Here is a 14636-nt window from a genome sequence, read left to right on the forward strand (position 1 = left end):
TATCAAATATAAGATAGTTGTAGTTTTGTGGATTAGTTTCTGTGTCCTCTATTCTGTACCATTGGTCCACCCGCCTGTTTTGGTACCAGTACCATGCTGTTTTTGTTACTATTGCTCTGTAATATAGTTTGAAGTCTGGTATCGCTATACCGCCTGATTCACACTTCCTGCTTAGCATTGTTTTTGCTATTCTGGGTCTTTTATTTTTCCATATGAATTTCATGATTGCTTTCTCTATTTCTACAAGAAATGCCGTTGGGATTTTGATTGGCATTGCATTAAACCTATAGAGAACTTTTGGTAATATCGCCATTTTGATGATGTTAGTTCTGCCTATCCATGAACAGGGTATATTTTTCCATCTTCTAAGATCTTCTTCTATTTCTCTCTTTAGGGTTCTGTAGTTTTCATTGTATAAGTCTTTCACCTCTTTTGTTAGGTTGATTCCCAAGTATTTTATTTTTTTTGAAGATATTGTGAATGGAGTGGTTGTCCTCATTTCCATTTCAGAGGATTTGTCACTGATATACAGGAATGCCTTTGATTTATGCGTGTTGATTTTATATCCTGCCACTTTGCTGAATTCATTTATTAGCTCTAATAGTTTCTTTGTAGACCCTTTTGGGTCTGCTAGGTATAGAATCATGTCATCTGCAAATAGTGATAATTTAAGTTCTTCTTTTCCTATTTTGATGCCTGCGACCCACCGGCAGAAGAGGAGCAGTCGCCTGCTGAGAGGCTGAGCCGCCCCCTCCCCCTGCACCGGCATAGTAGAGGGAACTGGGACCAAATACAGAGCAGGCCCAGCGGCCTGCTGAGGGGCAGAGCCGCCCCCCACCCCCCTCGCCTGCCAGGTAGGGGAAGGGTGACCACCGACAGAAAAGGCCCAGTGGCCCAGGGCGGGACAGAGCTTCCAATCACTCCTGCAAGGTAGGCGGGCCTGCGACCCACTGGCAGATGCATTTATTCTTTTTGAGAAATGTCTGTTTAGTTAATTTGATCATTTATTAATTGGGTTTTTGTTTTTCTTGCGTTAAGTTTTTTAAGTTCCTGATATTAATGGATATTAATATATTATATTCTGGATATGAATCCTCTGCCATAAGAGTAGTTAGCAAAGATTTTCTCCCATTATATATGTTCTCTCTTCTCCCTTCACATTTAAAAAAATTTTTTTAGTTGTAGATAGACACAATATCTTTATTTATTTTTATGTGGTGCTGAGGATAGAACTGACAGCCCCAGTCCTCCCTTCACATTCTTAATTTTCTTTTGCTGTGTAGTAACTTTGTAATTTGATGCCATCCCATTTGTTATTTCTTGGTATTATTTCCTGAGCTTTATGGGTTCTGTTAAGGAAGATGCTGCCCATGCCTCTGTATTAGAATATTGACTCTGTCTTTTAGCTGTTGCAATATTTTTGGTCTAATTTCTAGGTCTTTGATTCATTTTGAGTTGACTTTTGTTCAGGGTGACTGATAGGGATCTCGACTTGCTATTCTACACAAGGATAATTAGTTTTTCCAGCATCATTTATTAAAAATACTGTCTTTTCTCCAATATGTTTTTGGTATCTTTGCCAAGGATCAGATGACTGTGTCTGTGTGTGTTAGTCTGTGCCTTCTCTTCTGCTCTATTAGCCTATGTGTCTTTTTTTTTGTACCAGTACCATGTAGTTTTCATTACTGCAGTTCTGCAAAATAATTTGAAGCCAAGTATTGCAATGCCTCCAGCTTTGCTTGCTTTGGCTAGTCTTAATCTTTAATTCTTCTAAATGAATTTTAATAACCATTTTTTTTCTAGTTTTGTGAAGAATATCATTGGTAATTTGATAGGTATTGCATTGAATCTGTACTTCAGTTTTGGTAATATGACCATTTAAACAGTGTTAATTCTGCCTATCCATGAACATGTGTCTTCTAGTGTCTTCTTCTATTTCTTTCTTCAGTATTCTATTATCAATGTAGAGGTCATTTGCCTCCTTGGTTAGATTTGTTCCTAGGTTGTTTTTTTTAAAAATGTTTGTTTGTTTTGAGACTATTGTGAGTGGGATTATTTTCCAGATTTCATTTTCAGTAAATTTGTCATTGATGTATAGGAAAGCTCTTTATTTTTGTATGTTGATTTTGTATCTTGCTATCTTTATTAACTCTAGCAAGCTTCTGGTGGAGTTTTTTTTTTTTTAAATTTTCTAAACACAGGGTCATATCATGTGCAAATAGTGTTATTTGACTTCTTGCCCATTTTTATTTCTTTTATTTTCTTTTTTTTGTATAATTACTCTGGAGAAAATTTCTAGTTCTACATAAAATAGAAGTGGTGAGACTGTACTTCCTTGTCTTGTTCTGAATTTAGAGGGAACACTTTCAGCTTTTCTCCCTTCACTATTGGGTTTGGGTTTGTCATATATAGCCTTGATGATGTTCCAACTCTTTCTATTTCATGGCATAATTTGAGGAGCTTTACAATTAGTTCTTTAAAGGTCCGGTAGAGTTCAGCTGAGAATACATGTGTTCCCAGAGTTTTCTTTATTGGAAGACTTTGCATTACTACTTTAATTTCATTGCTTATTATTGGTCTGTTTAGGTTTTCTGTGTCCTCTGCTCAAGTTTAGCAGGTGATACATGTGTAGAAATGGATCCATCCTTCTATATTTTCCTTCTATATTGGAGTATAATTTTCAAAGTAATCCCCAATGATCCTCTGTATTTCTGTGATGTCTGTGGCAACATCTCCTTTTTCTCTCTGTTTTTACTACCGTGGGTTTTCTCTTTTTGTTTTAGTTAGTTAGATAAAGGTTTATTAATCTTTTTTATCTTTTGAAAAAACCAATTCAGTTCATTAATTCTTTTTTTTAAGAGAGAGAGAGAGAGAGAGAGAGAGAGAGAGAGAGAGAGAGAGAGAGAGAGAGAATTTTTTAATATTTATTTTTTAGTTTTCGGTGGACACAACATCTTTGTTTGTATGTGGTGCTGAGGATCCAACCCGGGCCACACGCATGCCTGCCAGGTGAGTGCACTACCGCTTGAGCCACATCCCAGCCCCTCATTAATTCTTTGTATGTTTTTTTTTTAATGCTCTATTTCATGATTTTTGGATTCTGATCTCAACTATTTCCTTCCTTCTATCGGTTATGGAATTAGTTTGTTCAGGTTTTTCCAGGGCCTTGAGGTATATCATTAGCTTGTTTATTTGGGATCTTTCTGATTTTCTAATGTAGGCACCCATTACTATGAACCTCCTTTAGAATCATCTTCATAGTGTCCCAGAGGTTCTGGTATGTTGTATTACCATTCTTGTTTGATTCTAAGAATTTTGAATTTTTTCCCTTATCTCTTTTATCATCCATCATTGTTCAAAAATGTATTGTTCAATTTCCATATGTTTGTATAGTTTCAGTAGGATTTTTTTATGTTGATTTCTAATTTTACTCCATTATGATCAGATAAAATGCAAGAAATTATGTATTTCTTTTGTATTTTCTAAGAGAGACTTTGTGGCTTAGAATATGGTCTATACTGGAGAAGGTTTCATGAGCAACTGAGAATAGTGAATTCAGTTCTTGTTGGTTGAAATATTCTATAGATGACTATTACATCCATTTTATTTATAATATTTTTAGGTGCAAGGGGTCTTTACTAAGTTTATGTCTGGATGACGTATCTATTGGTGAGAGAGGTGTGTTGAAATCATGCAGTATTATTAATTATATCGGGATCTGAGTCTTTAATTCATTATGCTACAAACCAATCAGCACAGAAAGAACACCCCTCAGAAAATATTCTTAGTGAACAACGAAAGAATCATCTTCACTGAGGTAATCAAACTGTTGATGAGGATGGGTGGTTATTATTTATGTCCAACTGTCTTTCACTTACTTTCTTCTTGGGCTATGTACTGAAAACGAGAATACACACACAAGGGCTGGGTATTGTTATACATACCAGATGAGTGTACTAAAATTGAAGCTGATTCAAATAGCTTTCAACTTCCCTTCTCATCAGTATAAAGTAGAATGAAGTGGGAAGTACCACTGAATGGAATTCTTTCCAGACAGACCAGGTCAATGCACTCCCAGGGTGGGACTCTTACAGAGTTCTAAGTGGGGAGTTCTAGCATCTGGGGCTCAGCCTCATCAGGCCTTTGGGACTTTGTAGGGTGATATCTTCTCTAGAGAAATTAGACCAACATACACCTAGAATTGGGCAGTTGCTGATCTCTCTGGGAGTCTGGGAGTCGGATCTTACTAATCTCTTGAAAATTCGACTTTTGGGGCAGAGGAAACAACCTCCACAAATCTCATACATTGTCCAGGAATACAGCCTTCCAAGGCACTAACCCTGTCTGTTTTCCGGCCCACCTATTCAGTTTTTCAATCCTCCTTAGCCAGTCACATTAGTTGACAGACTTGAAGGGAAAGTAAGTTGCTGTCCCCTCTTTATCTTTGACTTGAATCCTTCTGGGTACAATCTTATCTGTGCCTGTTTCACTCACATTCTGTTAAGTAACCCCTAGGTTACATGGTAGGCACGTGCCAGGATGTTAGGGCAGTATTTGTTATGATCTCTTGGGCTTCTTCAGTAGCAGCTGCAGCATGACCTACTCAAGATGGCTCCTCTCTCAGCTCTCTGCTTGCCATCTGAGAAACACAGAGCACTTTTCAAGCACAGTTCATTGTGCAGCCTATCGATCATTTAAGTTCAGGTTTTTTCTTTTCTGTTCTACAGGTTTTTTCCATGACAAATTTATCCATTCTTTTTCTCTCTGTTGTTTCTCCCTCTGTGCTGAACCAGTGCTGCCATTGCTGTTGCAACTACTTTAGCTCCAATGTACTCTTTCTTTTTCTTTATTAAATGCACCTGAATTTCTGAGTCTCTAGAACTATGACTGTCCAGTATTAAATTTCATTGAATCCCCTTTTCACCCACTTTGCTGAGAAGCAGTACTCCCACTGCTTGAATCTTGAGCACATAGTAACTGAACATGCAGTCTTCCTCTAATCTGCAATCTTGAATCTCTAGTTTGTTACATTCTAGAGTGGGGGATATGGGGATTGAACTCAGGGGCACTTGGCCACTGAGCCACATTCCCAGCCCTATTTTGTATTTTCCTTTAGAGACACAATCTCTGAGTTTCTTAGCACTTCACCATTGCTGAGATTGGCTTTGAACTCACAATCCTCCTGTCTCAGCCTCCTGAGCTGCTGGGATTCCAGGTGTGCACCCTGGCACCTGGCTAGTTTGCTATATTATTGATGTGGGAACTTAGAAGACTTATTTTGATATTTTCTTCTTTTCTAATTTGTGCATTTGAGGGCTATAAATGTCCCTAAGAACTGCATTGGCTACATAATGACAAGTTTTGATGTATTATTTTCCTTTTCTTTTAGTTGAATGTTTTAACTTCTCTTGATATTCCTTTGACTCAAGATTGTTAGAGCTTCATTTTTTGAATTTTAAAATTTTTCCATTATCTTTCTGTTATTTAATTCTATAAAGCATACTCTATAATTTGTTGAGTTTTGCTCACAGTCAACGTAATTCATCTTGGCAAATATTCTATGACCACTGGAGTGAATTTAAACCTATTATTTTGGGTAGAGTATTCTGTAAAATGTACATTCTACCTTTTTAGTTATAGGTTGTTTTTGTTGTTGTTTTGCTTTTGTTTGAGGTTTTTACTTATATCCTTGCTTCTCATTGTGCTATCAATTGTTGGAAGAGGAGTGTTGGAGTCTCCATTTGTAATTTGTATCTATTGATTTGTCTAGTTCTTCTTTTAGTTCTATCACAATGTGTTTCACATATTTTGCAGCTCTACTTTTGCATACATATTTAGGATTGTGATGTATGGATGCATTGAACCTGTTAGTATTATATCATGTGTTTTTTTTTTTTTTTTCTGTCACAAATACTTTTCTTTCCTCTAAAGTCTACTTTATGTAATTTTATTAGAGCCACTACTTCTTTATTTTGATTAATATTTACATGGTATAAATTTTCTTTTGTCTTGCTTTTAAACAGCTTATATCATTGTATTTGAAATGAGTTTCTTGAGTTATATATTTGGGTCATGTTTTCAGATCTACTTTCTCAGTCTTTTTCTTTCAATGGTTACATTATAATACTTATGTAATATAATCATTGATATATTAGGACTTAAGTTGTTATCTTATTTTAAAATTAATTTTATTGTGCTTTTGATTTCTCTATGCCCTTTAAATTTTTAAAATACATTTTAATTTGTGAATACTTTGAGGTTTACAGAAAAATCTTGAAGGTAATGCCTATAGTTTTTATATACTTTGCATACAGTTTCTCTTATTATTTCAAACTCACATAAATATAAAATATTTATTTTAATAATTTAACCATATGGATACATTATCATTAGCTAAAATCCATACTTAATTAAGATTGTTTTACTTTTACTTACTTATTTATTTATCTTCATGATGTACTGAGGATCGAAACTAGTGCCTCACATGTGATAGGCGAGTGCTCTACCACTGAGCTACAACCCCAGCCCAAGATTTCCTTAGTTTTGAAAATTTATTTATTTATTTGTTCTTTATAAATATACATGAGAGTAGAGTGTGTCTTTACACATTATAGAGTAAGTATAACTTATTCCAATTAGGATCCCATTATTGTGATTGCATATGATGTGGAGTTACATTGGTTGTATATTCATGCATAAGGATGGAAAAGATATGTCAGATTCATTCTACTGTCTTTTCTATTCCCATCCTCCCTCTCTTCTCTTCATTCTCCTTTGTCTAGTCCTTAGCTTTTACCTAGTGTCCTTTTCTTGTTCTAGTATAATATCTGGGCTACTGTAACAGTGGTCTACTTTTTGCTTTGAATACAACCCTGGTTCCTCTGCCACTACAACTTATTTTTAAAAATAGACATGTTTCTTCCTCCTTGCTCCTCACTAATCTCTCCCCATCTCTAATCTCAGGGGAAACAACCCTCCCTTTCCCCCCATCCTAAGCAGAGTTATCTGTCCCTGAGTTCACACCCCCTATATGAAAGAAGTTATCCAGACTTTGGGGATGATACCAGAAGATCTCAGAAATGACTGTCTTTGATATTAACAAGTGAATACAGCTCCAGACGGAGAACACATGGAAAGTAGCCTTTGAATCACCTCTTTAAAACCCCCTGTTCCTGCTAATGGGCAGAATCCCAGCCTTTGGGACAGGAGTTCCGTGTTTCTCCTTTGCTAGCAAAGCAATAACACTTCTTTTCCCTTTTTTCTCAAAACTGTGTCCTCATTATTGGATTGGCATTGGGGACAAGGACTGAGCTTTCGGCAACACTACCAATTACATTTAATTGTCATATCTCCCTTGTATTCTCTTGGCTATGACGGATCCTCAAGACTTTCCTTGTTTTTATGTAACCTTGTAAGTTTTGAGAAAACTGATCAGGGATTTTATGGAATGTCACCTTAATTGGGAATTATCTGATGTTTTTTCTAATTAGACTGGAATTATGTTCTTGGGAGGAATGTCACAAAGGAAAAGTGTCAGTTTCACCATATCACATTAAATCTACATCTGTTGATTTGTTAACCACCTAGTTGAAGAATTACTTGTTATGGTTCCCTACTGTAAAGTTACACACACACCACCACCACCACCAACACACACACACACACACACACACATACACACTTCTACACTGTAGTCTAATGAATAAAATCCTATGCATATCCCATATTTAAGTAGTGGGGAGCTGTGATCCAGGTCCTTGAAAATGTAGTATTGATACTGGTGATGAGAATCAATGCGGGCCAAGTCCCGTTTCTCCAGATGTTGAAGGTTGAACACCGGAGAAACGCCAAGGCAAGCGTAGAAAGCAAGATGTATTTAAAGGACAGGACAAAGATAGTCTTCTCTGCAGAGAAGGAGCCCCAGATCTGAGTGTCTGAGGAAGTGGGGGATGTCCTGCCCCTTTTATACTTTTTAAAATTCCTTTGTTCTCATGGCCTTTCTTCCCCCATCCTGCTTGACTAGTGACCAGAAATTGGGCCAAAGGTGGAGTGATCCTGGACAGAAAGGAAGGGGGAGGCCCAATGGGATTCAATCATTAACAACTCTTTGTAGGGAGGAACAATTCCCGGGAGACAGGTTACCTTGGCAACAGGTGGAGGAGGGGGAAGTGTCCTGACAGTATTAATATTTTATTTCCTCCTGAATCAGCCTTCATCTTTCTGACCCCTACACTGATTGTCTCTTTGTCCTTCAGCCTCAGTGTCTACTTTAATCATTTGGAGATTTTTATCTTCTTCCCATGTATTTTATTCAGACATTGATTTACTTAAGTAGAGATTAATGCTTATTTATTTAATACTTTAGGTTGTATTCTAATACTAATTTATTTATTTTGTTGCTTAAGTTTTACTAGGTTTGGCCATTGTTATCTCTTTTAGTTGGCTGGGCCCTTTTGACATACCACCTAGGTCAGTTTTCTAGAGATGCTGAAATAATAAGTCCAATACAATGGTGTTGGCACCGCCAGGTTCTCTTTGAAGACTGCTGGTAAAGTTCTTTTTTTCCCTTCCAGCTTCTTTTGGTTGCTGTAATTTCTTAGCTTATAGATTAATAACTCCAAACTTTATTTTCACAAGGTGTTCTTCTCTCTCTTTGTTTATAGTTTCTTATAAGGACACCATTCAGGGTATAGGACTCACCTGTTCCACTATGACTTCATTTTAACTGTTTCCATATCTGCATAACTTTACTTCCAAATAAAGTCACATTGTTAGGTAGTAGGGAAACATTAATTCAGAAGGGACTCTATTAAACCAACTACCTTCAAATTATTGTGGAAATTTTGGAGCATTTTAGAATAATTCACTATCATCTGGCATATGCTTTTCCCTAGTCCTAGATTCAGCCATTTCTCCCTGGAGCACTGGGTTCCTTTATTGGAAACTGATAATAGAATCTGAGGTTACCACCCTCCAATAAAAGTTTCTGGGACAGTATTTTTTCTAGGACTTCTTATATTATGGCACAAAAAAATCTATATATGCTGACTTGTGTATCAATGTATACAAATATTTCTGGGTTTAACCATCTGTATGCATATTAAACTGAATGTGAGCTCATGTTCATGAATCTCTAACATTGATCCTTTGCCACATAGATCATGATAACCTTTTTTTCTTGCTTTTCTGTAACCTCTCATTCCAATAACAAGAACCTAATTCCTACCATCTACCATCATTTTTCTTAATGTTCAATATATATATATATATATATATATATATATATATATATATATATATACTGGTCTCAGAATGGTCTCAAAATTGTTAACCAATACCTCATGGGAAACAAGTTCATTGAATCAAGTACAGTGCATATGCTCAATTTCTTTGTGTTTAGTTTTAAAGAGACTATTCATTTCCAAAATTACGTAAGTCAGCACCTTTTCTTCTTTCCCTACTTTTTCAGTAGGGTTGTTTCATACATTTTTAATTCAATAACATTGTATTAAATGCCCTGGGATCATTTAACCTCTGAAATATTTGGAATTTGCATACATTGAAATTCTCTTCTTGTGGTTTTATAAATGTTTAGTGACATAAATCTACCACTACAATTTCATACAGAGTAGTTTCACTGCCCTAAAAAAATCCAATGCACTTCACCTGTTCAACCATCCCACCTTACCCTGAACTCCTGGAAATCACTGATATTTTACAATCATTCTATTTTGTCTTTTTTCATTATGTCATATATTGACATATTATATCATATAATATAATGTCATATGATTTAATTATGTCATATATAGTCTTTTAAGGTTGGCTTCTTTGATTTTAGATTTACTCATGTCTTTCTTTTTGTGATTTAAGTTTTATAAGCCACTTAAATATGGTATCTGAATAATATTCCTGTCTTGATCCATTTTCTGTTGCAGTAACAGAATACCACAGATTGAATGATTTAGAAACAACAAAAATTCATTTGGCTTTTGGCTCTGGAGGCTAAAATGTCTTCAAGCATGGCATCAGCATCTGTTGAGGGCCTTCATGCTGAATCAAAACCTGATGGAAGGACAAGTGAACATAGACAAGATAAAGAAAGAATAAAGGGGAACAAGCTACCATGAGAGCCAAACCACTTCCAGGGGAAAGAACTAATCCATTCAAGAGGGCAGCATTCTCATTACCTTCTCACCTCATAAGGGCCCCACTTTTCAATATTACCACATTGGCAATTAAATATCAGCATGAGTTTCGGAGGGGGCATTAAAAACAGCAACTTCATTGTATGGTTACATCACAGTTTATTTATTTATTCACTTATTGAAGGACATTTTGGTTGCTTCCAGATTTTGATGGTTATGAATAAAGATTCAGTAAATACTTTCATGTCAGGTTTTGTGTGGATCCATGTTTCCAAGACACTTAGATGAATATGTAGGGAACATGATTGCTTGATTACTTAGTAAGGCTGTGCTTAACTTTTAAGAAATTTCCAAACTGTCTTCCAAAGTGGCTATACAACTTTAAATTTTCACCAGCAAGAATAAGAGTTCCTGATCTCTCACATCCTGCCAGGCAATTGCTATTGTCAGGTTTTGGGGGTATATCCATTCTAATAGGGATGTAGTAGTATCTCATTGATATTTTAATTTCTCATTCCCCAATGACAAATGACTTTAAATAAAGCAGTAATGTGGAACTAGTAGAACCCAAAAGATATAAGACACATAGAAAAATCACATTAAATCTAAAAGGCAGAAATTGGCAGATTGAATTCATTAGAAAGATGATTCAAGGTAGAGTTATAGCTCAGGGGCAAAGTTTTATGTGAGGCCATGGGTTCAATTTTCAACACCAAAAAGAAAAGATCAAACAACAACAACAACAACAAAAACATGATTCAACTATACGTTATTTACTTGTAGACATATTTGGGCACATTAAAATCAAAGGCATAAATAGGTTGAAAGTAGAGGATGGAATCATGCAAACTGTTAGTGGGTATACTAATACCAGACAAAGTAGACTGAATGTTACTAAGGACATTTATTAAGATGAAAGTGATGAAAAATGATCAAGAAGATATGATGTCTATATTCACCTAACAACAGAGTACCAAAATGGAAAAGCAAAAACTGACAAAACTGAAAGGAGAAGTAGACAATTCAGCAGTCAGAGTTGGGAGACATCAATAATCCACTCTCAATAATGGAACAACTAGGCAGGATTATAAGCTAACCAGAATTAACAGATAACTACAGAACACTGCACTCAACAACAGCAGGCACACATATTTTGAAGTGTACATGCAGCATTCTTCAAGGTATTTATAAGTTTGGTTACAGTGTCAATACATTTTAAAGGTTGGATATCATGCAATGTATAAGTTTTGATTAAAATAAAAAAACAGAAATCATTAACAGAAGGATACTTTAGAAACAAACAAATGTACAGAAAGCAAATAACACACTCCTAAATAACCAATGGGTCAAAGAAGAAATCAGAAGGAAAAATGGAAAAACAATCTGGAATGAATGAAAATGAAAACATTAGATATATCAAAACTTATGATAGAGCCAAATGAGTATACATTAGAGCATTTGTAGCTGTGAATTCACACATTAAAAGGGAAAAAAATCAATGATTTAACTTTCTAAAGAAAATAAAAGTAAGCCAGGCATGGTGGAGCATAGTAATAATCCCAGCAATTCCAGAGACTGAGGCAGGAGGATGGCAAGTTTGAATTAAAAAAAAGTGAGGGGTATAGGTATATCTCAGTAGTACAGTTCTCCTGGGTTCAACCCCCAGTACTACAAAACAAACAAACACACAAATAAATTGGAAAGAAAAGAAGAAAAACAAACTAAATCAAAGCAAGTAAAAAGAAGAAAGAAAGATTGGTATGAAAATAAATTAAGTACAGCACAGAAAAGCAAGACAGAAAAATCAATGAAACCCAAATTTGATTATTTTAAAAGATCAACAAAGGTAACACACATTTAGCTAAGATGACATGAGAAAGAGAGAGAGAGAGAGAGAGAAATTATTAAATGATAATATCAGAAATGAAATGGGGAACATTAATATCAATTTTCCAGAAATACAAAGGGATTATAAGTTAAAACTATACAACAAGCAAGTGCACACCAGCAAATTAGAAAGCTTCAATGAAATAGGCAAACTTCCAGGAAGACATAAGTTATCTATCACTGGCTCAAAAGAAAGTCTGAACAACCCTGTACCAAGTAAAATGTTTGAATTAGTAATCAAAAACTTCTCCCACTGAAACTCCCAGGCCTTGCTGACATCATTGGCATGTACCCAGTTGTGTAGTTTTTGGCTCCTGGCAGGTTACACTTCCTCCTATGCCTTTAGATATCATCCTGTTTGTTGGGAGCTTCATGCCCATCTGGATTGCCAGTGTCTTCAAGTCAGCAATTCTCCTGGGAGAGACCCTCCAGCCACGCAGCACTGCCTTTCTGGGCTGTCCAAACTGTCCCCGAAGGTACCAATTACCATTTCTCTTACTGTTACAGTACATAGTGCTATGAAACACAGATTTTGACAGTCCTAGCTCATTTTTTTTTCCAATAAAACTTGTTACTAGCGTGTAACTCTGCAAGCATGGGCTTTTCCCCCCCAGGACACATGTTGTATCATAAAAACATGCGTTTATCTATTTCCTAGGATTTTTGTGAAGGTTCAATAAGCTAATAAATGTGCAGCACCAAAAACATCCCTGGTATGTAATAAGCATTATTTAAGAGCTTGAGGTTATTAAGGATGATTTTTTTCTAGTATAATTTTTTTTTTGTTTTCCATTTTCTGGAATGAAATACATGTGACTCAAAAATTATAAAAAAACATAATTTAGTAAGTCTTCATGAAATCTGTGAATGTTCAAAATTTGATTTAAGGCAACTTTATTACAAACAAACCACAAACAGAAGCCAAAACCAAGATTTGTTATTGATCAGTAAGAGAGGTCTTTGTGTAAGGGTAGGGTGCAGAGTCTGAAACAGTCATTATGGCCAAACCAGCTCTGACTTCTAGGCCTGAAATTGTAAAAGTGAGAACACCATAGATTTTGGTCTGCATCATAGAGGGAAGATGTCTTTTTCATAGAAGAGAAGATATTTCTGAAAATATAAAATTCACTGAAACAACTGGTGTCCTATTAGCAAACATGCCAGGATTCAGTGATGAGCTGTCATGGTCAGGAAGAAACTTCGTGCAGCCTTCGGAAAAACTCAGTAACATTTTCAGGAATGGAGAGAATGTTCTCTGCAGGAATTTTTATGGACTTTTATTGGACATTAGAAATGAGAGAGAAATGTCAAAAGACTTCACATCTGCCATGCCGAAGGACAAGGCTTGGTCCTAGTTACTGATGTTCGGATACTTTGGTCTTATAGGAAAACCATCAACTCAAAAGGGTTCTGTGATCATCACAATCCCTTAAGGCAAATAATTACAAATCTTTTAAGCCAGTTAGGCAGGTGCAAATACATAACGATACTGATAATTTTGCTATGATAATATTACTGTGATGCACATATTTTGACTGTCCTCTATTTTTCCAATAAAGCTTGTTATTAGTATGTAACTCTACAAACATGAGGTTCCCCCCACCCTCTCAGGTCATATGTTGTATTATAGAAATATGCCTTTATCTATTTTCTAGGATTTTTTGTGAAAGTTCAGTAAGTTAATAAATGTGTAGTTCTAAAAACATCACTGATATGTAATAAGCATTATTTAAGTAATTGTAGCTATTAAGGATGCAGATTCAAGTCAGGAAAGAATTAGAAGGATACCAGAGATAATGTGCCAATCTGCAGTCTTACCAACAACACAGGTAGTGAAAACCAATGTTGGATTCAGAATATCTACAGGGAGCCCTCATACTGATACTGAAGCCATATTCAAAAAATCTGTATAATCTCAATGAGAGAAATGTAATGGATACTTAAGATAATATGCAAGTAAACACTCAGAGAATTTCAGTGGGTTCCAATATTCTTAGGAAGAGAGACAAGAGACAAGGATCCAAAAAGTTTTTTGTTTACACTTGCAAGTGTAAACTGGAATGTCATAAGCCACGCATCAACATCATGCTCCTGGTTCTACTAGCCTTCTGAGCAATCTCCCACCATCTCTCTCTCCCACCACCTTATTTTACTCTGTGCTACCGAATCTTCAAGAAATGAAAGTCAGAGAGATTGGTTACATTGTTGGGACAGAAATTTGAATCCACCTCTGCTTTTACAATCTGCCTCCAAAGGGAACTTGGTCCTTTACCCAGTAAATATTCCCTTTCCTTCCCTCTCTGAAAAAGTATTTAAAGATGCCCAACTAGCTTTAGGAAATCATGTGATCAATAAAAAGGGGTGGTGGAGGGGGCGTTGATGAGGGCTGGGGATAAGGAACAAAGTAAAGGATTGCAAAGGCCAAGAGGCAGAGCAGGCTGTGGAAAGAGCTGCAGGGACAGGATTTGGAGAATTTCGAGGGAAAGACTGCAGCCAAGTGTGAGGAAAAGAGCAAGAGAGATGTGGAATCTAAACATGCTCCTTAAACTCTATGCAGCTGCATTGTCTTCATGGTTGTAGAAAGATGCAAGCAAACTCTTG

This window comes from Marmota flaviventris, chromosome 6, assembly GCF_047511675.1.
Source record: "Marmota flaviventris isolate mMarFla1 chromosome 6, mMarFla1.hap1, whole genome shotgun sequence".
In the NCBI taxonomy this organism is placed as follows: domain Eukaryota; kingdom Metazoa; phylum Chordata; class Mammalia; order Rodentia; family Sciuridae; genus Marmota; species Marmota flaviventris.